The sequence below is a fragment of the Pleurodeles waltl genome, chromosome 4_1, assembly GCF_031143425.1.
Source record: "Pleurodeles waltl isolate 20211129_DDA chromosome 4_1, aPleWal1.hap1.20221129, whole genome shotgun sequence".
In the NCBI taxonomy this organism is placed as follows: Eukaryota; Metazoa; Chordata; class Amphibia; order Caudata; family Salamandridae; genus Pleurodeles; species Pleurodeles waltl.
The window spans coordinates 76,792,870-76,818,908 of NC_090442.1; the positions used below are offsets into that span (position 1 = coordinate 76,792,870).

At 40.5% G+C, this 26,039-nt stretch overlaps 11 non-coding genes across 11 annotated transcripts; all 11 read right to left on the reverse strand.

Annotated features, from left to right (window-relative positions):
- Nucleotides 1-1,092: 1,092 nt before the first annotated feature.
- Nucleotides 1,093-1,164, reverse strand: TRNAC-GCA (transfer RNA cysteine (anticodon GCA)). Its single transcript has one exon. It is a non-coding gene; the product is annotated as a tRNA-Cys (tRNA).
- Nucleotides 1,165-5,423: 4,259 nt separating this feature from the next.
- Nucleotides 5,424-5,495, reverse strand: TRNAC-GCA (transfer RNA cysteine (anticodon GCA)). Its single transcript has one exon. It is a non-coding gene; the product is annotated as a tRNA-Cys (tRNA).
- A 2,091-nt stretch (nt 5,496-7,586) lies between these two features.
- TRNAC-GCA (transfer RNA cysteine (anticodon GCA)) lies at nt 7,587-7,658 on the reverse strand. The gene has a single exon. It is a non-coding gene; the product is annotated as a tRNA-Cys (tRNA).
- A 2,092-nt stretch (nt 7,659-9,750) lies between these two features.
- Nucleotides 9,751-9,822, reverse strand: TRNAC-GCA (transfer RNA cysteine (anticodon GCA)). Its single transcript has one exon. It is a non-coding gene; the product is annotated as a tRNA-Cys (tRNA).
- A 2,092-nt stretch (nt 9,823-11,914) lies between these two features.
- Nucleotides 11,915-11,986, reverse strand: TRNAC-GCA (transfer RNA cysteine (anticodon GCA)). The gene has a single exon. It is a non-coding gene; the product is annotated as a tRNA-Cys (tRNA).
- A 2,082-nt stretch (nt 11,987-14,068) lies between these two features.
- On the reverse strand, nt 14,069-14,140 carry TRNAC-GCA (transfer RNA cysteine (anticodon GCA)). Its single transcript has one exon. It is a non-coding gene; the product is annotated as a tRNA-Cys (tRNA).
- A 2,092-nt stretch (nt 14,141-16,232) lies between these two features.
- TRNAC-GCA (transfer RNA cysteine (anticodon GCA)) lies at nt 16,233-16,304 on the reverse strand. The gene has a single exon. It is a non-coding gene; the product is annotated as a tRNA-Cys (tRNA).
- Nucleotides 16,305-18,396: 2,092 nt separating this feature from the next.
- On the reverse strand, nt 18,397-18,468 carry TRNAC-GCA (transfer RNA cysteine (anticodon GCA)). The gene has a single exon. It is a non-coding gene; the product is annotated as a tRNA-Cys (tRNA).
- Nucleotides 18,469-20,559: 2,091 nt separating this feature from the next.
- On the reverse strand, nt 20,560-20,631 carry TRNAC-GCA (transfer RNA cysteine (anticodon GCA)). The gene has a single exon. It is a non-coding gene; the product is annotated as a tRNA-Cys (tRNA).
- A 2,084-nt stretch (nt 20,632-22,715) lies between these two features.
- TRNAC-GCA (transfer RNA cysteine (anticodon GCA)) lies at nt 22,716-22,787 on the reverse strand. Its single transcript has one exon. It is a non-coding gene; the product is annotated as a tRNA-Cys (tRNA).
- Nucleotides 22,788-24,879: 2,092 nt separating this feature from the next.
- On the reverse strand, nt 24,880-24,951 carry TRNAR-GCG (transfer RNA arginine (anticodon GCG)). Its single transcript has one exon. It is a non-coding gene; the product is annotated as a tRNA-Arg (tRNA).
- Between the last annotated feature and the right edge of the window lie 1,088 nt (nt 24,952-26,039).

Below are 26,039 nucleotides of genomic sequence, written 5' to 3' on the forward strand. Positions count from 1 at the left end.
TGTCTTTAACAATGCTATATCTTTGTTTTATTGTAAAACAATTTGATATGGTATACATATTGTACCGGTCTTACTGTACATTCTAGTAACGGTAAGCTGGCGTGATACTAGTGAAACACACTGGAAACAGTACACAGGCCAGTCACAGTGTACCAGCATTTGGGTCCAGTTTTGTCTAGCCGATATTACCTTACATACTAATTACAGTGAATAGGTGCTACTGGAGAAAGACACAAGTAACAGCATGCAGGGATTTGTTTCTTACACATATTACTATCAGTAAGCACACATGCTACTGTCCAAACACAGTTCTAACACTGCAGAGACTTCTGTTACAGTATAAGGACATTTGTGAAAGCATTACGGGCATACAGTGTCCACACACTCACATCTATGCTGCTGTACAGGCACACAGTGTTTCTTAAAGCACAACAAATCAGCTGTGCTGTGGTAAATACAGTGGAATTTAGAAACTTGTGATTTGTTTACCCACGTATTTTTTCTTTGCACCTGCAATTTCTACTATATGCTCAATTATTAGAAGCAATGCTTGTTAATAAATCCATGCCCTAAAACATTATCTGTGTGCTGCACACTACAGAATGTAGAAAGATGTATTAAAGTACACAGTATCATGCTGTGTACACAAATTTCAATTTGTCTCTGTGTGCCAATGTACGAACTCTTGTTTTACTCGAATTGATCCATGGTGCAGTTACTGGGCGTGAGTGTGAAAACTGTTAATTTTCGCACAACAGTCTTAAGGATGCACATAAAACTTTGAGCTATTTTGTTTAAATAGTCGTTTTAGTGTGAAATACTTTCAATAAATCCCCAAGAATTGTAGAAAGTGATATAGAAAGAAATTGACAGCTTCTTTCATGTGTGAAGGGGGCACCCAGATTGATCCATGGTGCAGTTACTGGGTGTGAGTGTGAAAACTGTTAATTTTCAACAAGAGTCTTAAGGATGCACATAAAAATTTGAGCTATTTTGCTTAATTAGTCGTTTTAGTGTGACATACTTTCAAAAAATCCCCAAGAATTGAAAAAAGAGATACAGAAAGAAATTGACAGCTTCTTTAAAGTATTAAGGGGGCACCCGGATTTGAACCAGGGACCTCTTGATTTGCAGTCAAATGCTCTACCACTGAGCTATACCCCCTTGTTGTAATATCTGGAACTGGATGGACTAGAAACTGCTGCTGTGTATCTCATCAGAACGGCTTCCTCTTTTATAGGCTCTCTATACCACCTGCTGATTTATTAGTCACAGGGTCTGGGACACAGCCTGACTCATGCCCCTGGCTACAAGCTGATGGACACACTCAACACACCTGCTGCTTCACTATTCACACCAAAATACATAGCATGACAGCAGGTCCTAGGCCAAATGTGCCAATTCACTCTCAAGCTTACTCTTGCTTCACTAGTCACAGGGACTGCTATGGAGACCGGCTGCTGGTCCTTTCACACAACCCTCTTACGGACGGACGCAGAGAAAACCTAAAACTCTTTTTAATTAGTGGTTTTTCTGTGACATACTTTCAAGAAATCTCCAGAAATTGAAATAAGTAAGAGAGAATTTTTTTTTTGTTCCTTAAAAGGAGAAGTGGGAAGCAAGACTTCAACTGGGGACCTCTTGATCTGCAGTCACATACTTTACTGCTGAGCTATACACATCCTCTTTTCAGGAAGATGCCTTCACACACACACCTTATTACTGCGTGCAGCAGGCTGTAGAGTGCAGACGTCACATATAATACCATGGACTCTGACTACCACTGAGTTATACCTACTCTGGGATTCCATCTGTGGGACTAGCTTACTCTCTTGTCTACTCACAATGCTGGAAGTGAGAGTGAGTCTTACTCTCTTCTGCAATCACTCTGTGCCCTAAATTTCAGTCTTAGTCTCTCGTCTGCTCACTCTCTGCAGTAAGTGTGCAAAGCTGTCAGTGACTCAGCCAGTCTAAGCCTCCTAGCTCATTTAAAAATCCACTGCCTCAGATATTGACAGAACACAACTCTAGTGAGGAAAGACTTCTTTTTAACAGTGCTTTGGATAGCAGTACCATACAGCTCTCACACAGTCACTATCTCTTCTAATCGATGCAAGTTCACATAGATGTCTTTTAAAATGCAATTTCTGTGTCCCTCACGTGGTAATGTCTTTAACAATGCTATATCTTTATTTTATGGTAAAACAATTTGATATGGTATACATATTGTACCGGTCTTACTGTACATTCTAGTAACGGTAAGCTGGCGTGATACTAGTGAAACACACTGGAAACAGTACACAGGCCAGTGACAATGTACCAGCATTTGGGTCCAGTTTTCTCTAGCCGACGTTACCTTACATACTAATTACAGTAAATAGGTGTGCTACTGGAGAAAGACACACGTAACAGCATGCAGGCATTTGTTTCTTACACATATTACTATCAGTAAGCACACATGCTACTGTCCAAACTCAGTTCTAAAACTGCAGAGACTTCTGTTACAGTATAAGGACATTTGTGAAAGCATTACGGGCATACAGTGTCCACACACTCACATCTTTGCTGCTGTACAGGCACACAGTGTTTCTTAAAGCACAACAAATCAGCTGTGCTGTGGTAAATACAGTGGAATTTAGAAACTTGTGATTTGTTTACCCATGTATTTTTTCTTTGCATCTGCAATTTCAGCTATATGCTCAATTATTAGAAGCAATGCATGTTAATAAATCCATGCCGTAAAACATTATCTGTGTGCTGCACACTACAGAATGTAGAAAGATGTATTAAAGTACACAGTATCATGCTGTGTACACAAATTATAATTTGTCTCTGTCTGCCAATGTACGAACTCTTGTTTTACTCGAATTGATCCATGGTGCAGTTACTGGGCGTGAGTGTGAAAACTGTTAATTTTCGCACAACAGTCTTAAGGATGCACATAAAACTTTGAGGTATTTTGTTTAAATCGTCGTTTTAGTGTGAAATACTTTCAATAAATCCCCAAGAATTGTAGAAAGTGATATAGAAAGAAATTGACAGCTTCTTTCATGTGTGAAGGGGGCACCTAGATTGATCCATGGTGCAGTTACTGGGTGTGAGTGTGAAAACTGTTAATTTTCAACAAGAGTCTTAAGGATGCACATAAAACTTTGAGCTATTTCGCTTAATTAGTCGTTTTAGTGTGACATACTTTCAAAAAATCCCCAAGAATTGAAAAAAGCGATACAGAAAGAAATTGACAACTTCTTTAAAGTATGAAGGGGGCACCCGGATTTGAACCAGAGACCTCTTGATCTACAGTCAAATTCTCTACCACTGAGCTATACCCCCTTGTTGTAACATCTGGAACTGGATGGAATAGAAACTGCTGCTGTGGATCTCATCAGAACGGCTTCCTCTTTTATAGGCTCTCTATACCACCTGCTGATTTATTAGTCACAGGGTCTGGGACACAGCCTGACTCATGCCCCTGGCTACAAGCTGATGGACACACTCAACACACCTGCTGCTTCACTATTCACACCACAATACATAGCATGACAGCAGGTCCTAGGCCAAGGGTGCCAATTCACTCTCAAGCTTACTCTTGCTTCACTAGTCACAGGGACCGCTATGGAGACCGGCTGCTGGTCCTTTCACACAACCCTCTTACGGACGCAGATAAAACCTAAAACTCTTTTTAATTAGTGGTTTTTCTGTGACATACTTTCGAGAAATCACCAGAAATTGAAATAAGTAACAGAGAATTTTTTTTTTGTTCCTTAAAAGGAGAAGTGGGAAGCAAGACTTGATCTGGGGACCTCTTGAGCTGCAGTCACATACTTTACTGCTGAGCTATACACATCCTCTTTTCCATAAATATGCCTTCACACACACCTTATTACTGCGTGCAGCAGGCTGTAGAGTGCAGCCGTCATATATAATACCATGGACTCTGACTAGCACTGAGTTATACTTACTCTGGGATTCCAGCTGTGGGACAAGCTTACCCTCTTGTCTACTCACCATGCTGGAAGTGAGAGTGAGTCTTACTCTCTTCTGCAATCACTCTGTGCCCTAAATTTCAGTCTTAGTCTCTGGTCTGCTCACTCTCTGCAGTAAGTGTGCAAAGCTGTCAGTGACTCATACAGTCTAAGCCTCCTAGCTCATTTAAAAATCCACTGCCTCAGACATTGACAGAACACAACTCTAGTGAGGAAAGACTTCTTTTTAACAGTGCTTTGGTTAGCAGTACCATACAACTCTCACACAGTCACTATCTCTTCTAATCGATGCAAGTTCACATAGATGTCTTTTAAAATGCAATTTCTGTGTCCCTCACGTGGTAATGTCTTTAACAATGCTATATCTTTGTTTTATTGTAAAACAATTTGATATGGTATACATATTGTACCGGTCTTACTGTACATTCTAGTAACGGTAAGCTGGCGTTATACTAGTGAAACACACTGGAAACAGTACACAGGCCAGTCACAGTGTACCAGCATTTGGGTCCAGTTTTGTCTAGCCGATATTACCTTACATACTAATTACAGTGAATAGGTGCTACTGGAGAAAGACACAAGTAACAGCATGCAGGGATTTGTTTCTTACACATATTACTATCAGTAAGCACACATGCTACTGTCCAAACACAGTTCTAACACTGCAGAGACTTCTGTTACAGTATAAGGACATTTGTGAAAGCATTACGGGCATACAGTGTCCACACACTCACATCTATGCTGCTGTACAGGCACACAGTGTTTCTTAAAGCACAACAAATCAGCTGTGCTGTGGTAAATACAGTGGAATTTAGAAACTTGTGATTTGTTTACCCACGTATTTTTTCTTTGCACCTGCAATTTCTACTATATGCTCAATTATTAGAAGCAATGCTTGTTAATAAATCCATGCCCTAAAACATTATCTGTGTGCTGCACACTACAGAATGTAGAAAGATGTATTAAAGTACACAGTATCATGCTGTGTACACAAATTTCAATTTGTCTCTGTGTGCCAATGTACGAACTCTTGTTTTACTCGAATTGATCCATGGTGCAGTTACTGGGCGTGAGTGTGAAAACTGTTAATTTTCGCACAACAGTCTTAAGGATGCACATAAAACTTTGAGCTAATTTGTTTAAATAGTCGTTTTAGTGTGAAATACTTTCAATAAATCCCCAAGAATTGTAGAAAGTGATATAGAAAGAAATTGACAGCTTCTTTCATGAGTGAAGGGGGCACCCAGATTGATCCATGGTGCAGTTACTGGGTGTGAGTGTGAAAACTGTTAATTTTCAACAAGAGTCTTAAGGATGCACATAAAACTTTGAGCTATTTTGCTTAATTAGTCGTTTTAGTGTGAGATACTTTCAAAAAATCCCCAAGAATTGAAAAAAGCGATACAGAAAGAAATTGACAGCTTCTTTAAAGTATTAAGGGGGGACCCGGATTTGAACCAGGGACCTCTTGATCTGCAGTCAAATGCTCTACCACTGAGCTATACCCCCTTGTTGCAGCATCTGGAAGTGGATGGACTAGAAACTGCTGCTGTGGATCTCATCAGAACGGCTTCCTCTTTTATAGGCTCTCTATACCACCTGCTGATTTATTAGTCACAGGGTCTGGGACACAGCCTGACTCATGCCCCTGGCTACATGCTGATGGACACACTCAAAACACCTGCTGCTTCACTATTCACACCAAAATACATAGCATGACAGCAGGTCCTAGGCCAAGGGTGCCAATTCACTCTCAAGCTTACTCTTGCTTCACTAGTGACAGGGACTGCTATGGAGACCGGCTGCTGGTCCTTTCACACAACCCTCTTACGGACGCAGATAAAACCTAAAACTCTTTTTAATTAGTGGTTTTTCTGTGACATACTTTCAAGAAATCTCCAGAAATTGAAATAAGTAAGAGAGAATTTCTTTTTTGTTCCTTAAAAGGAGAAGTGGGAAGCAAGACTTGAACTGGGGACCTCTTGATCTGTAGTCACATACTTTACTGCTGAGCTATACAGATCCTCATTCAAGAATTATGCCTTCACACACACCTTATTGCTGCGAGCAGCAGGCTGTAGAGTGCAGACGTCACATATAATACCATGGACTCTGACTAGCACTGAGTTATACCTACTCTGGGATTCCAGCTGTGGGACTAGCTTACTCTCTTGTCTACTCACCATGCTGGAAGTGAGAGTGAGTCTTACTCACTTCTGCAATCACTATGTGCCCTAAATTTCAGTCTTAGTCTCTCGTCTGCTCACTCTCTGCAGTAAGTGTGCAAAGCTGTCAGTGACTCAGCCAGTCTAAGCCTCCTAGCTCATTTAAAAATCCACTGCCTCAGACATTGACAGAACACAACTCTAGTGAGGAAAGACTTCTTTTTAACAGTGCTTTGGTTAGCAGTACCATACAACTCTCACACAGTCACTATCTCTTCTAATCGATGCAAGTTCACATAGATGTCTTTTAAAATGCAATTTCTGTGTCCCTCACGTGGTAATGTCTTTAACAATGCTATATCTTTGTTTTATGGTAAAACAATTTGATATGGTATACATATTGGACCAGTCTTACTGTACATTCTAGTACCGGTAAGCTGGCGTGATACTAGTGAAACACACTGGAAACAGTACACAGGCCAGTCACAGTGTACCAGCATTTGGGTCCAGTTTTGTCTAGCCGATGTTACCTTACATACTAATTACAGTAAATAGGTGTGCTACTGGAGAAAGACACAAGTAACAGCATGCAGGCATTTGTTTCTTACACATATTACTATCAGGAAGCACACATGCTACTGTCCAAACTCAGTTCTAACACTGCAGAGACTTCTGTTACAGTATAAGGACATTTGTGAAAGCATTACGGGCATACAGTGTCCACACACTCACATATTGGCTGCTGTACAGGGACACAGTGTTTCTTAAAGCACAACAAATCAGCTGTGCTGTGGTAAATACAGTGGAATTTAGAAACTTGTGATTTGTTTACCCATGTATTTTTTCTTTGCACCTGCAATTTCTGCTTTATGCTCAATTATTAGAAGCAATGCTTGATAATAAATCCATGCCATAAAACATTATCTGTGTGCTGCACACTACAGAATGTAGAAAGATGTATTAAAGTACACAGTACCATGCTGTGTACACAAATTTCAATTTGTCTCTGTGTGCCAATGTACAAACTCTTGTTTTACTCGAATTGATCCATTGTGCAGTTACTGGGCGTGAGTGTGAAAACTGTTAATTTTCGCACAACAGTCTTAAGGATGCACATAAAACTTTGAGGTATTTTGTTTAAATAGTCGTTTTAGTGTGATATACTTTCAATAAATCATCAAGAATTGTAGAAAGTGATATAGAAAGAAATTGACAGCTTCTTTCATGTGTGAAGGGGGCACCCAGATTGATCCATGGTGCAGTTACTGGGTGTGAGTGTGAAAACTGTTAATTTTCAACAAGAGTCTTAAGGATGCACATAAAACTTTGAGCTATTTTGCTTAATTAGTCGTTTTAGTGTGACATACTTTCAAAAAATCCCCAAGAATTGAAAAAAGCGATACAGAAAGATATTGACAGCTTCTTTAAAGTATTAAGGGGGCACCCGGATTTGAACCAGGGACCTATTGATCTGCAGTCAAATGCTCTACCACTGAGCTATACCCCCTTGTTGTAATAGCTAGAAGCGGATGGACTAGAAACTGCTGCTGTGGATCTCATCAGAACAGCTTCCTCTTTTATAGGCTCTCTATACCACCTGCTGATTTATTAGTCACAGGGTCTGGGACACAGCCTGACTCATGCCCCTGGCTACAAGCTGATGGACACACTCAACACACCTGCTGCTTCACTATTCACACCAAAATACATAGCATGACAGCAGGTCCTAGGCCAAGGGTGCCAATTCACTCTCAAGCTTACTCTTGCTTCACTAGTCACAGGGACTGCTATGGAGGCCAGCTGCTGGTCGTTTCACACAACCCTCTTACGGACGCAGATAAAACCTAAAACTCTTTTTAATTAGTGGTTTTTCTGTGACATTCTTTCAAGAAATCACCAGAAATTGAAATAAGTAACAGAGAATTTTTTTTTGTTCCTTAAAAGGAGAAGTGGGAAGCAAGACTTGATCTGGGGACCTCTTGAGCTGCAGTCACATACTTTACTGCTGAGCTATACACATCCTCTTTTCCATAAATATGCCTTCACACACACCTTATTACTGCATGCAGCAGGCTGTAGAGTGCAGCCGTCATATATAATACCATGGACTCTGACTAGCACTGAGTTATACTTACTCTGGGATTCCAGCTGTGGGACCAGCTTACCCTCTTGTCTACTCACCATGCTGGAAGTGAAAGTGAGTCTTACTCTCTTCTGCAATCACTCTGTGCCCTAAATTTCAGTCTTAGTCTCTCGTCTGCTCACTCTCTGCAGTAAGTGTGCAAAGCTGTCAGTGACTCAGCCAGTCTAAGCCTCCTAGCTCATTTAAAAATCCACTGCCTCAGATATTGACAGAACACAACTCTAGTGAGGAAAGACTTCTTTTTAACAGTGCTTTGGTTAGCAGTACCATACAGCTCTCACACAGTCACTATCTCTTCTAATCGATGCAAGTTCACATAGATGTCTTTTAAAATGCAATTTCTGTGTCCCTCACGTGGTAATGTCTTTAACAATGCTATATCTTTGTTTTATGGTAAAACAATTTGATATGGTATACATATTGGACCGGTCTTACTGTACATTCTAGTAACGGTAAGCTGGCGTGATACTAGTGAAACACACTGGAAACAGTACACAGGCCAGTGACAGTGTACCAGCATTTGGGTCCAGTTTTGTCTAGCCGACGTTACCTTACATACTAATTACAGTAAATAGGTGTGCTACTGGAGAAAGACACACGTAACAGCATGCAGGCCTTTGTTTCTTACACATATTACTATCAGTAAGCACACCTGCTACTGTCCAAACTCAGTTCTAAAACTGCAGAGACTTCTGTTACAGTATAAGAACATTTGTGAAAGCATTACGGGCATACAGTGTCCACACACTCACATCTTTGCTGCTGAACAGGCACACAGTGTTTCTTAAAGCACAACAAATCAGCTGTGCTGTGGTAAATACAGTTGGAATTTAGAAACTTGTGATTTGTTTACCCATGTATTTTTTCTTTGCATCTGCAATTTCTGCTATATGCTCAATTATTAGAAGCAATGCATGTTAATAAATCCATGCCGTAAAACATTATCTGTGTGCTGCACACTACAGAATGTAGAAAGATGTATTAAAGTACACAGTATCATGCTGTGTACACAAATTTCAATTTGTCTCTGTGTGCCAATGTACGAACTCTTGTTTTACTCGAATTGATCCATGGTGCAGTAACTGGGCGTGAGTGTGAAAACTGTTAATTTTCGCACAACAGTCTTAAGGATGCACATAAAACTTTGAGCTAATTTGTTTAAATAGTCGTTTTAGTGTGAAATACTTTCAATAAATACCCAAGAATTGTAGAAAGTGATATAGAAAGAAATTGACAGCTTCTTTCATGTGTGAAGGGGGCACCCAGATTGATCCATGGTGCAGTTACTGGGTGTGAGTGTGAAAACTGTTAATTTTCAACAAGAGTCTTAAGGATGCACATAAAACTTTGAGCTATTTTGCTTAATTAGTCGTTTTAGTGTGACATACTTTCAAAAAATCCCCAAGAATTGAAAAAAGCGATACAGAAAGAAATTGACAGCTTCTTTAAAGTATTAAGGGGGCACCCGGATTTGAACCAGGGACCTCTTGATCTGCAGTCAAAAGCTCTACCACTGAGCTATACCCCCTTGTTGTATTATCTCAAACTGGATGGACTAGAAACTGCTGCTGTGGATCTCATCAGAACGGCTTCCTCTTTTATAGGCTCTCTATACCACCTGCTGATTTATTAGTCACAGGGTCTGGGACACAGCCTGACTCATGCCCCTGGCTACAAGCTGATGGACACACTCAACACACCTGCTGCTTCACTATTCACACCAAAATACATAGCATGACAGCAGGTCCTAGGCCAAGGGTGCCAATTCACTCTCAAGCTTACTATTGCTTCATTAGTCACAGGGACTGCTATGGAGACCGGCTGCTGGTCCTTTCACACAACCCTCTTACGGACGGAGATAAAACCTAAAACTCTTTTTAATTAGTGGTTTTTCTGTGACATACTTTCGAGAAATCACCAGAAATTGAAATAAGTAAGAGAGAATTTTTTTTTTGTTCCTTAAAAGGAGAAGTGGGAAGCGAGACTTGAACTGGGGACCTCTTGATCTGCAGTCACATACTATACTGCTGGGCTATACACATCCTCTTTTCCAGAAATATGCCTTCACACACACCTTATTACTGCGTGCAGCAGGCTGTAGAGTGCAGACGTCACATATAATACCATGGACTCTGACTAGCACTGAGTTATACCTACTCTGGGATTCCAGCTGTGGGACTAGCTTACTCTCTTGTCTACTCACCATGCTGGAAGTGAGAGTGAGTCTTACTCTCTTCTGCAATCACTCTGTGCCCTAAATTTCAGTCTTAGTCTCTCGTCTGCTCACTCTCTTCAGTAAGTGTGCAAAGCTGTCAGTGACTCAGCCAGTCTAAGCCTCCTAGCTCATTTAAAAATCCACTGCCTCAGACATTGACAGGACACAACTCTAGTGAGGAAAGACTTCTTTTTAACAGTGCTTTGGTTAGCAGTACCATACAACTCTCACACAGTCACTATCTCTTCTAATCGATGCAAGTTCACATAGATGTCTTTTAAAATGCAATTTCTGTGTCCCTCACGTGGTAATGTCTTTAACAATGCTATATCTTTGTTTTATGGTAAAACAATTTGATATGGTATACATATTGTACCGGTCTTACTGTACATTCTAGTAACGGTAAGGTGGCGTGATACTAGTGAAACACACTGGAAACAGTACACAGGCCAGTCACAGTGTACCAGCATTTGGGTCCAGTTTTGTCTAGCCGATGTTACCTTACATACTAATTACAGTAAATAGGTGTGCTACTGGAGAAAGACACAAGTAACAGCATGCAGGCATTTGTTTCTTACACATATTACTATCAGTAAGCACACATGCTACTGTCCAAACTCAGTTCTAAAACTGCAGAGACTTCTGTTACAGTATAAGGACATTTGTGAAAGCATTACGGGCATACAGTGTCCACACACTCACATCTTTGCTGCTGTACAGGCACACAGTGTTTCTTAAAGCACAACAAATCAGCTGTGCTGTGGTAAATACAGCGGAATTTAGAAACTTGTCATTTGTTTACCCATGTATTTTTTCTTTACATCTGCAATTTCTGGTATATGCTCAATTATTAGAAGCAATGCATGTTAATAAATCCATGCCGTAAAACATTATCTGTGTGCTGCACACTACAGAATGTAGAAAGATGTATTAAAGTACACAGTATCATGCTGTGTACACAAATTTCAATTTGTCTCTGTGTGCCAATGTACGAACTCTTGTTTTACTCGAATTGATCCATGGTGCAGTTACTGGGCGTGAGTGTGAAAACTGTTAATTTTCGCACAACAGTCTTAAGGATGCACATAAAACTTTGAGCTAATTTGTTTAAATAGTCGTTTTAGTGTGAAATACTTTCAATAAATCCCCAAGAATTGTAGAAAGTGATATAGAAAGAAATTGACAGCTTCTTTCATGAGTGAAGGGGGCACCCAGATTGATCCATGGTGCAGTTACTGGGTGTGAGTGTGAAAACTGTTAATTTTCAACAAGAGTCTTAAGGATGCACATAAAACTTTGAGCTATTTTGCTTAATTAGTCGTTTTAGTGTGAGATACTTTCAAAAAATCCCCAAGAATTGAAAAAAGCGATACAGAAAGAAATTGACAGCTTCTTTAAAGTATTAAGGGGGGACCCGGATTTGAACCAGGGACCTCTTGATCTGCAGTCAAATGCTCTACCACTGAGCTATACCCCCTTGTTGCAGCATCTGGAAGTGGATAGACTAGAAACTGCTGCTGTGGATCTCATCAGAACTTTTATAGGCTCTCTATACCACCTGCTGATTTATTAGTCACAGGGTCTGGGACACAGCCTGACTCATGCCCCTGGCTACATGCTGATGGACACACTCAAAACACCTGCTGCTTCACTATTCACACCAAAATACATAGCATGACAGCAGGTCCTAGGCCAAGGGTGCCAATTCACTCTCAAGCTTACTCTTGCTTCACTAGTGACAGGGACTGCTATGGAGACCGGCTGCTGGTCCTTTCACACAACCCTCTTACGGACGCAGATAAAACCTAAAACTCTTTTTAATTAGTGGTTTTTCTGTGACATACTTTCAAGAAATCTCCAGAAATTGAAATAAGTAAGAGAGAATTTCTTTTTTGTTCCTTAAAAGGAGAAGTGGGAAGCAAGACTTGAACTGGGGACCTCTTGATCTGTAGTCACATACTTTACTGCTGAGCTATACAGATCCTCATTCAAGAATTATGCCTTCACACACACCTTATTGCTGCGAGCAGCAGGCTGTAGAGTGCAGACGTCACATATAATACCATGGACTCTGACTAGCACTGAGTTATACCTACTCTGGGATTCCAGCTGTGGGACTAGCTTACTCTCTTGTCTACTCACCATGCTGGAAGTGAGAGTGAGTCTTACTCACTTCTGCAATCACTATGTGCCCTAAATTTCAGTCTTAGTCTCTCGTCTGCTCACTCTCTGCAGTAAGTGTGCAAAGCTGTCAGTGACTCAGCCAGTCTAAGCCTCCTAGCTCATTTAAAAATCCACTGCCTCAGACATTGACAGAACACAACTCTAGTGAGGAAAGACTTCTTTTTAACAGTGCTTTGGTTAGCAGTACCATACAACTCTCACACAGTCACTATCTCTTCTAATCGATGCAAGTTCACATAGATGTCTTTTAAAATGCAATTTCTGTGTCCCTCACGTGGTAATGTCTTTAACAATGCTATATCTTTGTTTTATGGTAAAACAATTTGATATGGTATACATATTGGACCAGTCTTACTGTACATTCTAGTACCGGTAAGCTGGCGTGATACTAGTGAAACACACTGGAAACAGTACACAGGCCAGTCACAGTGTACCAGCATTTGGGTCCAGTTTTGTCTAGCCGATGTTACCTTACATACTAATTACAGTAAATAGGTGTGCTACTGGAGAAAGACACAAGTAACAGCATGCAGGCATTTGTTTCTTACACATATTACTATCAGGAAGCACACATGCTACTGTCCAAACTCAGTTCTAACACTGCAGAGACTTCTGTTACAGTATAAGGACATTTGTGAAAGCATTACGGGCATACAGTGTCCACACACTCACATATTGGCTGCTGTACAGGGACACAGTGTTTCTTAAAGCACAACAAATCAGCTGTGCTGTGGTAAATACAGTGGAATTTAGAAACTTGTGATTTGTTTACCCATGTATTTTTTCTTTGCACCTGCAATTTCTGCTTTATGCTCAATTATTAGAAGCAATGCTTGATAATAAATCCATGCCATAAAACATTATCTGTGTGCTGCACACTACAGAATGTAGAAAGATGTATTAAAGTACACAGTACCATGCTGTGTACACAAATTTCAATTTGTCTCTGTGTGCCAATGTACAAACTCTTGTTTTACTCGAATTGATCCATTGTGCAGTTACTGGGCGTGAGTGTGAAAACTGTTAATTTTCGCACAACAGTCTTAAGGATGCACATAAAACTTTGAGGTATTTTGTTTAAATAGTCGTTTTAGTGTGATATACTTTCAATAAATCATCAAGAATTGTAGAAAGTGATATAGAAAGAAATTGACAGCTTCTTTCATGTGTGAAGGGGGCACCCAGATTGATCCATGGTGCAGTTACTGGGTGTGAGTGTGAAAACTGTTAATTTTCAACAAGAGTCTTAAGGATGCACATAAAACTTTGAGCTATTTTGCTTAATTAGTCGTTTTAGTGTGACATACTTTCAAAAAATCCCCAAGAATTGAAAAAAGCGATACAGAAAGATATTGACAGCTTCTTTAAAGTATTAAGGGGGCACCCGGATTTGAACCAGGGACCTATTGATCTGCAGTCAAATGCTCTACCACTGAGCTATACCCCCTTGTTGTAATAGCTAGAAGCGGATGGACTAGAAACTGCTGCTGTGGATCTCATCAGAACAGCTTCCTCTTTTATAGGCTCTCTATACCACCTGCTGATTTATTAGTCACAGGGTCTGGGACACAGCCTGACTCATGCCCCTGGCTACAAGCTGATGGACACACTCAACACACCTGCTGCTTCACTATTCACACCAAAATACATAGCATGACAGCAGGTCCTAGGCCAAGGGTGCCAATTCACTCTCAAGCTTACTCTTGCTTCACTAGTCACAGGGACTGCTATGGAGGCCAGCTGCTGGTCGTTTCACACAACCCTCTTACGGACGCAGATAAAACCTAAAACTCTTTTTAATTAGTGGTTTTTCTGTGACATTCTTTCAAGAAATCACCAGAAATTGAAATAAGTAACAGAGAATTTTTTTTTGTTCCTTAAAAGGAGAAGTGGGAAGCAAGACTTGATCTGGGGACCTCTTGAGCTGCAGTCACATACTTTACTGCTGAGCTATACACATCCTCTTTTCCATAAATATGCCTTCACACACACCTTATTACTGCATGCAGCAGGCTGTAGAGTGCAGCCGTCATATATAATACCATGGACTCTGACTAGCACTGAGTTATACTTACTCTGGGATTCCAGCTGTGGGACCAGCTTACCCTCTTGTCTACTCACCATGCTGGAAGTGAAAGTGAGTCTTACTCTCTTCTGCAATCACTCTGTGCCCTAAATTTCAGTCTTAGTCTCTCGTCTGCTCACTCTCTGCAGTAAGTGTGCAAAGCTGTCAGTGACTCAGCCAGTCTAAGCCTCCTAGCTCATTTAAAAATCCACTGCCTCAGATATTGACAGAACACAACTCTAGTGAGGAAAGACTTCTTTTTAACAGTGCTTTGGTTAGCAGTACCATACAGCTCTCACACAGTCACTATCTCTTCTAATCGATGCAAGTTCACATAGATGTCTTTTAAAATGCAATTTCTGTGTCCCTCACGTGGTAATGTCTTTAACAATGCTATATCTTTGTTTTATGGTAAAACAATTTGATATGGTATACATATTGGACCGGTCTTACTGTACATTCTAGTAACGGTAAGCTGGCGTGATACTAGTGAAACACACTGGAAACAGTACACAGGCCAGTGACAGTGTACCAGCATTTGGGTCCAGTTTTGTCTAGCCGACGTTACCTTACATACTAATTACAGTAAATAGGTGTGCTACTGGAGAAAGACACACGTAACAGCATGCAGGCCTTTGTTTCTTACACATATTACTATCAGTAAGCACACCTGCTACTGTCCAAACTCAGTTCTAAAACTGCAGAGACTTCTGTTACAGTATAAGAACATTTGTGAAAGCATTACGGGCATACAGTGTCCACACACTCACATCTTTGCTGCTGAACAGGCACACAGTGTTTCTTAAAGCACAACAAATCAGCTGTGCTGTGGTAAATACAGTTGGAATTTAGAAACTTGTGATTTGTTTACCCATGTATTTTTTCTTTGCATCTGCAATTTCTGCTATATGCTCAATTATTAGAAGCAATGCATGTTAATAAATCCATGCCGTAAAACATTATCTGTGTGCTGCACACTACAGAATGTAGAAAGATGTATTAAAGTACACAGTATCATGCTGTGTACACAAATTTCAATTTGTCTCTGTGTGCCAATGTACGAACTCTTGTTTTACTCGAATTGATCCATGGTGCAGTAACTGGGCGTGAGTGTGAAAACTGTTAATTTTCGCACAACAGTCTTAAGGATGCACATAAAACTTTGAGCTAATTTGTTTAAATAGTCGTTTTAGTGTGAAATACTTTCAATAAATACCCAAGAATTGTAGAAAGTGATATAGAAAGAAATTGACAGCTTCTTTCATGTGTGAAGGGGGCACCCAGATTGATCCATGGTGCAGTTACTGGGTGTGAGTGTGAAAACTGTTAATTTTCAACAAGAGTCTTAAGGATGCACATAAAACTTTGAGCTATTTTGCTTAATTAGTCGTTTTAGTGTGACATACTTTCAAAAAATCCCCAAGAATTGAAAAAAGCGATACAGAAAGAAATTGACAGCTTCTTTAAAGTATTAAGGGGGCACCCGGATTTGAACCAGGGACCTCTTGATCTGCAGTCAAAAGCTCTACCACTGAGCTATACCCCCTTGTTGTATTATCTCAAACTGGATGGACTAGAAACTGCTGCTGTGGATCTCATCAGAACGGCTTCCTCTTTTATAGGCTCTCTATACCACCTGCTGATTTATTAGTCACAGGGTCTGGGACACAGCCTGACTCATGCCCCTGGCTACAAGCTGATGGACACACTCAACACACCTGCTGCTTCACTATTCACACCAAAATACATAGCATGACAGCAGGTCCTAGGCCAAGGGTGCCAATTCACTCTCAAGCTTACTATTGCTTCATTAGTCACAGGGACTGCTATGGAGACCGGCTGCTGGTCCTTTCACACAACCCTCTTACGGACGGAGATAAAACCTAAAACTCTTTTTAATTAGTGGTTTTTCTGTGACATACTTTCGAGAAATCACCAGAAATTGAAATAAGTAAGAGAGAATTTTTTTTTTGTTCCTTAAAAGGAGAAGTGGGAAGCGAGACTTGAACTGGGGACCTCTTGATCTGCAGTCACATACTATACTGCTGGGCTATACACATCCTCTTTTCCAGAAATATGCCTTCACACACACCTTATTACTGCGTGCAGCAGGCTGTAGAGTGCAGACGTCACATATAATACCATGGACTCTGACTAGCACTGAGTTATACCTACTCTGGGATTCCAGCTGTGGGACTAGCTTACTCTCTTGTCTACTCACCATGCTGGAAGTGAGAGTGAGTCTTACTCTCTTCTGCAATCACTCTGTGCCCTAAATTTCAGTCTTAGTCTCTCGTCTGCTCACTCTCTTCAGTAAGTGTGCAAAGCTGTCAGTGACTCAGCCAGTCTAAGCCTCCTAGCTCATTTAAAAATCCACTGCCTCAGACATTGACAGGACACAACTCTAGTGAGGAAAGACTTCTTTTTAACAGTGCTTTGGTTAGCAGTACCATACAACTCTCACACAGTCACTATCTCTTCTAATCGATGCAAGTTCACATAGATGTCTTTTAAAATGCAATTTCTGTGTCCCTCACGTGGTAATGTCTTTAACAATGCTATATCTTTGTTTTATGGTAAAACAATTTGATATGGTATACATATTGTACCGGTCTTACTGTACATTCTAGTAACGGTAAGGTGGCGTGATACTAGTGAAACACACTGGAAACAGTACACAGGCCAGTCACAGTGTACCAGCATTTGGGTCCAGTTTTGTCTAGCCGATGTTACCTTACATACTAATTACAGTAAATAGGTGTGCTACTGGAGAAAGACACAAGTAACAGCATGCAGGCATTTGTTTCTTACACATATTACTATCAGTAAGCACACATGCTACTGTCCAAACTCAGTTCTAAAACTGCAGAGACTTCTGTTACAGTATAAGGACATTTGTGAAAGCATTACGGGCATACAGTGTCCACACACTCACATCTTTGCTGCTGTACAGGCACACAGTGTTTCTTAAAGCACAACAAATCAGCTGTGCTGTGGTAAATACAGCGGAATTTAGAAACTTGTCATTTGTTTACCCATGTATTTTTTCTTTACATCTGCAATTTCTGGTATATGCTCAATTATTAGAAGCAATGCATGTTAATAAATCCATGCCGTAAAACATTATCTGTGTGCTGCACACTACAGAATGTAGAAAGATGTATTAAAGTACACAGTATCATGCTGTGTACACAAATTTCAATTTGTCTCTGTGTGCCAATGTACGAACTCTTGTTTTACTCGAATTGATCCATGGTGCAGTTACTGGGCGTGAGTGTGAAAACTGTTAATTTTCGCACAACAGTCTTAAGGATGCACATAAAACTTTGAGCTATTTTGTGTAATTAGTCGTTTTAGTGTGAAATACTTTCAATAAATCCCCAAGAATTGTAGAAAGTGATATAGAAAGAAATTGACAGCTTCTTTCATGTGTGGAGGGGGCACCCAGATTGATCCATGGTGCAGTTACTGGGTGTGAGTGTGAAAACTGTTAATTTTCAACAAGAGTCTTAAGGATGCACATAAAACTTTGAGCTGTTTTGCTTAATTAGTCGTTTTAGTGTGACATACTTTCAAAAAATCCCCAAGAATTGAAAAAAGCGATACAGAAAGAAATTGACAGCTTCTTTAAAGTATTAAGGGGGCACCCGGATTTGAACCAGGGACCTCTTGATTTGCAGTCAAATGCTCTACCACTGAGCTATACCCCCTTGTTGTAATATCTGGAACTGGATGGACTAGAAACTGCTGCTGTGTATCTCATCAGAACGGCTTCCTCTTTTATAGGCTCTCTATACCACCTGCTGATTTATTAGTCACAGGGTCTGGGACACAGCCTGACTCATGCCCCTGGCTACAAGCTGATGGACACACTCAACACACCTGCTGCTTCACTATTCACACCAAAATACATAGCATGACAGCAGGTCCTAGGCCAAATGTGCCAATTCACTCTCAAGCTTACTCTTGCTTCACTAGTCACAGGGACTGCTATGGAGACCGGCTGCTGGTCCTTTCACACAACCCTCTTACAGACGCAGAGAAAACCTAAAACTCTTTTTAATTAGTGGTTTTTCTGTGACATACTTTCAAGAAATCTCCAGAAATTGAAATAAGTAAGAGAGAATTTTTTTTTTGTTCCTTAAAAGGAGAAGTGGGAAGCAAGACTTCAACTGGGGACCTCTTGATCTGCAGTCACATACTTTACTGCTGAGCTATACACATCCTCTTTTCAGGAAGATGCCTTCACACACACCTTATTACTGCGTGCAGCAGGCTGTAGAGTGCAGACGTCACATATAATACCATGGACTCTGACTACCACTGAGTTATACCTACTCTGGGATTCCATCTGTGGGACTAGCTTACTCTCTTGTCTACTCACAATGCTGGAAGTGAGAGTGAGACTTACTCTCTTCTGCAATCACTCTGTGCCCTAAATTTCAGTCTTAGTCTCTCGTCTGCTCACTCTCTGCAGTAAGTGTGCAAAGCTGTCAGTGACTCAGCCAGTCTAAGCCTCCTAGCTCATTTAAAAATCCACTGCCTCAGATATTGACAGAACACAACTCTAGTGAGGAAAGACTTCTTTTTAACAGTGCTTTGGATAGCAGTACCATACAGCTCTCACACAGTCACTATCTCTTCTAATCGATGCAAGTTCACATAGATGTCTTTTAAAATGCAATTTCTGTGTCCCTCACGTGGTAATGTCTTTAACAATGCTATATCTTTATTTTATGGTAAAACAATTTGATATGGTATACATATTGTACCGGTCTTACTGTACATTCTAGTAACGGTAAGCTGGCGTGATACTAGTGAAACACACTGGAAACAGTACACAGGCCAGTGACAATGTACCAGCATTTGGGTCCAGTTTTCTCTAGCCGACGTTACCTTACATACTAATTACAGTAAATAGGTGTGCTACTGGAGAAAGACACACGTAACAGCATGCAGGCATTTGTTTCTTACACATATTACTATCAGTAAGCACACATGCTACTGTCCAAACTCAGTTCTAAAACTGCAGAGACTTCTGTTACAGTATAAGAACATTTGTGAAAGCATTACGGGCATACAGTGTCCACACACTCACATCTTTGCTGCTGTACAGGCACACAGTGTTTCTTAAAGCACAACAAATCAGCTGTGCTGTGGTAAATACAGTGGAATTTAGAAACTTGTGATTTGTTTACCCATGTATTTTTTCTTTGCATCTGCAATTTCAGCTATATGCTCAATTATTAGAAGCAATGCTTGCTAATAAATCCATGCCGTAAAACATTATCTGTGTGCTGCACACTACAGAATGTAGAAAGATGTATTAAAGTACACAGTATCATGCTGTGTACACAAATTATAATTTGTCTCTGTGTGCCAATGTACGAACTCTTGTTTTACTCGAATTGATCCATGGTGCAGTTACTGGGCGTGAGTGTGAAAACTGTTAATTTTCGCACAACAGTCTTAAGGATGCACATAAAACTTTGAGCTAATTTGTTTAAATAGTCGTTTTAGTGTGAAATACTTTCAATAAATCCCCAAGAATTGTAGAAAGTGATATAGAAAGAAATTGACAGCTTCTTTCATGAGTGAAGGGGGCACCCAGATTGATCCATGGTGCAGTTACTGGGTGTGAGTGTGAAAACTGTTAATTTTCAACAAGAGTCTTAAGGATGCACATAAAACTTTGAGCTATTTTGCTTAATTAGTCGTTTTAGTGTGAGATACTTTCAAAAAATCCCCAAGAATTGAAAAAAGCGATACAGAAAGAAATTGACAGCTTCTTTAAAGTATTAAGGGGGGACCCGGATTTGAACCAGGGACCTCTTGATCTGCAGTCAAATGCTCTACCACTGAGCTATACCCCCTTGTTGCAGCATCTGGAAGTGGATAGACTAGAAACTGCTGCTGTGGATCTCATCAGAACTTTTATAGGCTCTCTATACCACCTGCTGATTTATTAGTCACAGGGTCTGGGACACAGCCTGACTCATGCCCCTGGCTACATGCTGATGGACACACTCAAAACACCTGCTGCTTCACTATTCACACCAAAATACATAGCATGACAGCAGGTCCTAGGCCAAGGGTGCCAATTCACTCTCAAGCTTACTCTTGCTTCACTAGTGACAGGGACTGCTATGGAGACCGGCTGCTGGTCCTTTCACACAACCCTCTTACGGACGCAGATAAAACCTAAAACTCTTTTTAATTAGTGGTTTTTCTGTGACATACTTTCAAGAAATCTCCAGAAATTGAAATAAGTAAGAGAGAATTTCTTTTTTGTTCCTTAAAAGGAGAAGTGGGAAGCAAGACTTGAACTGGGGACCTCTTGATCTGTAGTCACATACTTTACTGCTGAGCTATACACATCCTCTTTTCCATAAATATGCCTTCACACACACCTTATTACTGCATGCAGCAGGCTGTAGAGTGCAGCCGTCATATATAATACCATGGACTCTGACTAGCACTGAGTTATACTTACTCTGGGATTCCAGCTGTGGGACCAGCTTACCCTCTTGTCTACTCACCATGCTGGAAGTGAAAGTGAGTCTTACTCTCTTCTGCAATCACTCTGTGCCCTAAATTTCAGTCTTAGTCTCTCGTCTGCTCACTCTCTGCAGTAAGTGTGCAAAGCTGTCAGTGACTCAGCCAGTCTAAGCCTCCTAGCTCATTTAAAAATCCACTGCCTCAGATATTGACAGAACACAACTCTAGTGAGGAAAGACTTCTTTTTAACAGTGCTTTGGTTAGCAGTACCATACAGCTCTCACACAGTCACTATCTCTTCTAATCGATGCAAGTTCACATAGATGTCTTTTAAAATGCAATTTCTGTGTCCCTCACGTGGTAATGTCTTTAACAATGCTATATCTTTGTTTTATGGTAAAACAATTTGATATGGTATACATATTGGACCGGTCTTACTGTACATTCTAGTAACGGTAAGCTGGCGTGATACTAGTGAAACACACTGGAAACAGTACACAGGCCAGTGACAGTGTACCAGCATTTGGGTCCAGTTTTGTCTAGCCGACGTTACCTTACATACTAATTACAGTAAATAGGTGTGCTACTGGAGAAAGACACACGTAACAGCATGCAGGCCTTTGTTTCTTACACATATTACTATCAGTAAGCACACCTGCTACTGTCCAAACTCAGTTCTAAAACTGCAGAGACTTCTGTTACAGTATAAGAACATTTGTGAAAGCATTACGGGCATACAGTGTCCACACACTCACATCTTTGCTGCTGAACAGGCACACAGTGTTTCTTAAAGCACAACAAATCAGCTGTGCTGTGGTAAATACAGTTGGAATTTAGAAACTTGTGATTTGTTTACCCATGTATTTTTTCTTTGCATCTGCAATTTCTGCTATATGCTCAATTATTAGAAGCAATGCATGTTAATAAATCCATGCCGTAAAACATTATCTGTGTGCTGCACACTACAGAATGTAGAAAGATGTATTAAAGTACACAGTATCATGCTGTGTACACAAATTTCAATTTGTCTCTGTGTGCCAATGTACGAACTCTTGTTTTACTCGAATTGATCCATGGTGCAGTAACTGGGCGTGAGTGTGAAAACTGTTAATTTTCGCACAACAGTCTTAAGGATGCACATAAAACTTTGAGCTAATTTGTTTAAATAGTCGTTTTAGTGTGAAATACTTTCAATAAATACCCAAGAATTGTAGAAAGTGATATAGAAAGAAATTGACAGCTTCTTTCATGTGTGAAGGGGGCACCCAGATTGATCCATGGTGCAGTTACTGGGTGTGAGTGTGAAAACTGTTAATTTTCAACAAGAGTCTTAAGGATGCACATAAAACTTTGAGCTATTTTGCTTAATTAGTCGTTTTAGTGTGACATACTTTCAAAAAATCCCCAAGAATTGAAAAAAGCGATACAGAAAGAAATTGACAGCTTCTTTAAAGTATTAAGGGGGCACCCGGATTTGAACCAGGGACCTCTTGATCTGCAGTCAAATGCTCTACCACTGAGCTATACCCCCTTGTTGTATTATCTCAAACTGGATGGACTAGAAACTGCTGCTGTGGATCTCATCAGAACGGCTTCCTCTTTTATAGGCTCTCTATACCACCTGCTGATTTATTAGTCACAGGGTCTGGGACACAGCCTGACTCATGCCCCTGGCTACAAGCTGATGGACACACTCAACACACCTGCTGCTTCACTATTCACACCAAAATACATAGCATGACAGCAGGTCCTAGGCCAAGGGTGCCAATTCACTCTCAAGCTTACTATTGCTTCATTAGTCACAGGGACTGCTATGGAGACCGGCTGCTGGTCCTTTCACACAACCCTCTTACGGACGGAGATAAAACCTAAAACTCTTTTTAATTAGTGGTTTTTCTGTGACATACTTTCGAGAAATCACCAGAAATTGAAATAAGTAAGAGAGAATTTTTTTTTTGTTCCTTAAAAGGAGAAGTGGGAAGCGAGACTTGAACTGGGGACCTCTTGATCTGCAGTCACATACTATACTGCTGGGCTATACACATCCTCTTTTCCAGAAATATGCCTTCACACACACCTTATTACTGCGTGCAGCAGGCTGTAGAGTGCAGACGTCACATATAATACCATGGACTCTGACTAGCACTGAGTTATACCTACTCTGGGATTCCAGCTGTGGGACTAGCTTACTCTCTTGTCTACTCACCATGCTGGAAGTGAGAGTGAGTCTTACTCTCTTCTGCAATCACTCTGTGCCCTAAATTTCAGTCTTAGTCTCTCGTCTGCTCACTCTCTGCAGTAAGTGTGCAAAGCTGTCAGTGACTCAGGCAGTCTAAGCCTCCTAGCTCCTTTAAAAATCCACTGCCTCAGACATTGACAGAACACAACTCTAGTGAGGAAAGACTTCTTTTTAACAGTGCTTTGGTTAGCAGTACCATACAACTCTCACACAGTCACTATCTCTTCTAATCGATGCAAGTTCACATAGATGTCTTTTAAAATGCAATTTCTGTGTCCCTCACGTGGTAATGTCTTTAACAATGCTATATCTTTGTTTCATGGTAAAGCAATTTGATATGGTATACATATTGGACCAGTCTTACTGTACATTCTAGTAACGGTAAGCTGGCGTGATACTAGTGAAACACACTGGAAACAGTACACAGGCCAGTCACAGTGTACCAGCATTTGGGTCCAGTTTTGTCTAGCCGATGTTACCTTACATACTAATTACAGTAAATAGGTGTGGTACTGGAGAAAGACACAAGTAACAGCATTCAGGCATTTGTTTCTTACACATATTACTATCAGAAAGCACACATGCTACTGTCCAAACTCAGTTCTAACACTGCAGAGACTTCTGTTACAGTATAAGGACATTTGTGAAAGCATTACGGGCATACAGTGTCCACACACTTACATCTTTGCTGCTGTACAGGCACACAGTGTTTCTTAAAGCACAACAAATCAGCTGTGCTGTGGTAAATACAGTGGAATTTAGAAACTTGTGATTTGTTTACCCATGTATTTTTTCTTTGCACCTGCAATTTCTGCTATATGCTCAATTATTAGAAGCAATGCTTGTTAATAAATCCATGCCGTAAAACATTATCTGTGTGCTGCACACTACAGAATGTAGAAAGATGTATTAAAGTACACAGTATCATGCTGTGTACACAAATTTCAATTTGTCTCTGTGTGCCAATGTACAAACTCTTGTTTTACTCGAATTGATCCATGGTGCAGTTACTGGGCGTGAGTGTGAAAACTGTTAATTTTCGCACAACAGTCTTAAGGATGCACATAAAACTTTGAGCTATTTTGTGTAATTAGTCGTTTTAGTGTGAAATACTTTCAATAAATCCCCAAGAATTGTAGAAAGTGATATAGAAAGAAATTGACAGCTTCTTTCATGTGTGGAGGGGGCACCCAGATTGATCCATGGTGCAGTTACTGGGTGTGAGTGTGAAAACTGTTAATTTTCAACAAGAGTCTTAAGGATGCACATAAAACTTTGAGCTGTTTTGCTTAATTAGTCGTTTTAGTGTGACATACTTTCAAAAAATCCCCAAGAATTGAAAAAAGCGATACAGAAAGAAATTGACAGCTTCTTTAAAGTATTAAGGGGGCACCCGGATTTGAACCAGGGACCTCTTGAGCCGCAGTCAAATGCTCTACCACTGAGCTATACCCCCTTGTTGTAATATATGGAAGTGGATGGACTAGAAACTGCTGCTGTGGATCTCATCAGAACGGCTTCCTCTTTTATAGGCTCTCTATACCACCTGCTGATTTATTAGTCACAGGGTCTGGGACACAGCCTGACTCATGCCCCTGGCTACAAGCTGATGGACACACTCAACACACATGCTGCTTCACTATTCACACCAAAATACATAGCATGACAGCAGGTCCTAGGCCAAGGGTGCCAATTCACTCTCAAGCTTACTCTTGCTTCACTAGTCACAGGGACTGCTATGGAGACCGGCTGCTGGTCCTTTCACACAACCCTCTTACGGACGCAGAGAAAACCTAAAACTCTTTTTAATTAGTGGTTTTTCTGTGACATACTTTCAAGAAATCTCCAGAAATTGAAATAAGTAAGAGAGAAGTTTTTTTTTTGTTCCTTAAAAGGAGAAGTGGGAAGCAAGACTTAAACTGGGGACCTTTTGATCTGCAGTCACATACTTTACTGCTGAGCTATACACATCCTCTTTTCCAGGAAGATGCCTTCACACACACCTTATTACTGCGTGCAGCAGGCTGTAAAGTGCAGACGTCACATATAATACCATGGACTCTGACTAGCACTGAGTTATACCTACTCTGGGATTCCATCTGTGGGACTAGCTTACTCTCTTGTCTACTCACCATGCTGGAAGTGAGAGTGAGTCTTACTCTCTTTTGCAATCACTCTGTGCCCTAATTTTCAGTCTTAGTCTCTCGTCTGCTCACTCTCTGCAGTAAGTGTGCAAAGCTGTCAGTGACTCAGCCAGTCTAAGCCTCCTAGCTCATTTAAAAATCCACTGCCTCAGATATTGACAGAACACAACTCTAGTGAGGAAAGACTTCTTTTTAACAGTGCTTTGGTTAGCAGTACCATACAGCTCTCACACAGTCACTATCTCTTCTAATCGATGCAAGTTCACATAGATGTCTTTTAAAATGCAATTTCTGTGTCCCTCACGTGGTAATGTCTTTAACAATGCTATATCTTTGTTTTATGGTAAAACTATTTGATATGGTATACATATTGTACCGGTCTTACTGTACATTCTAGTAA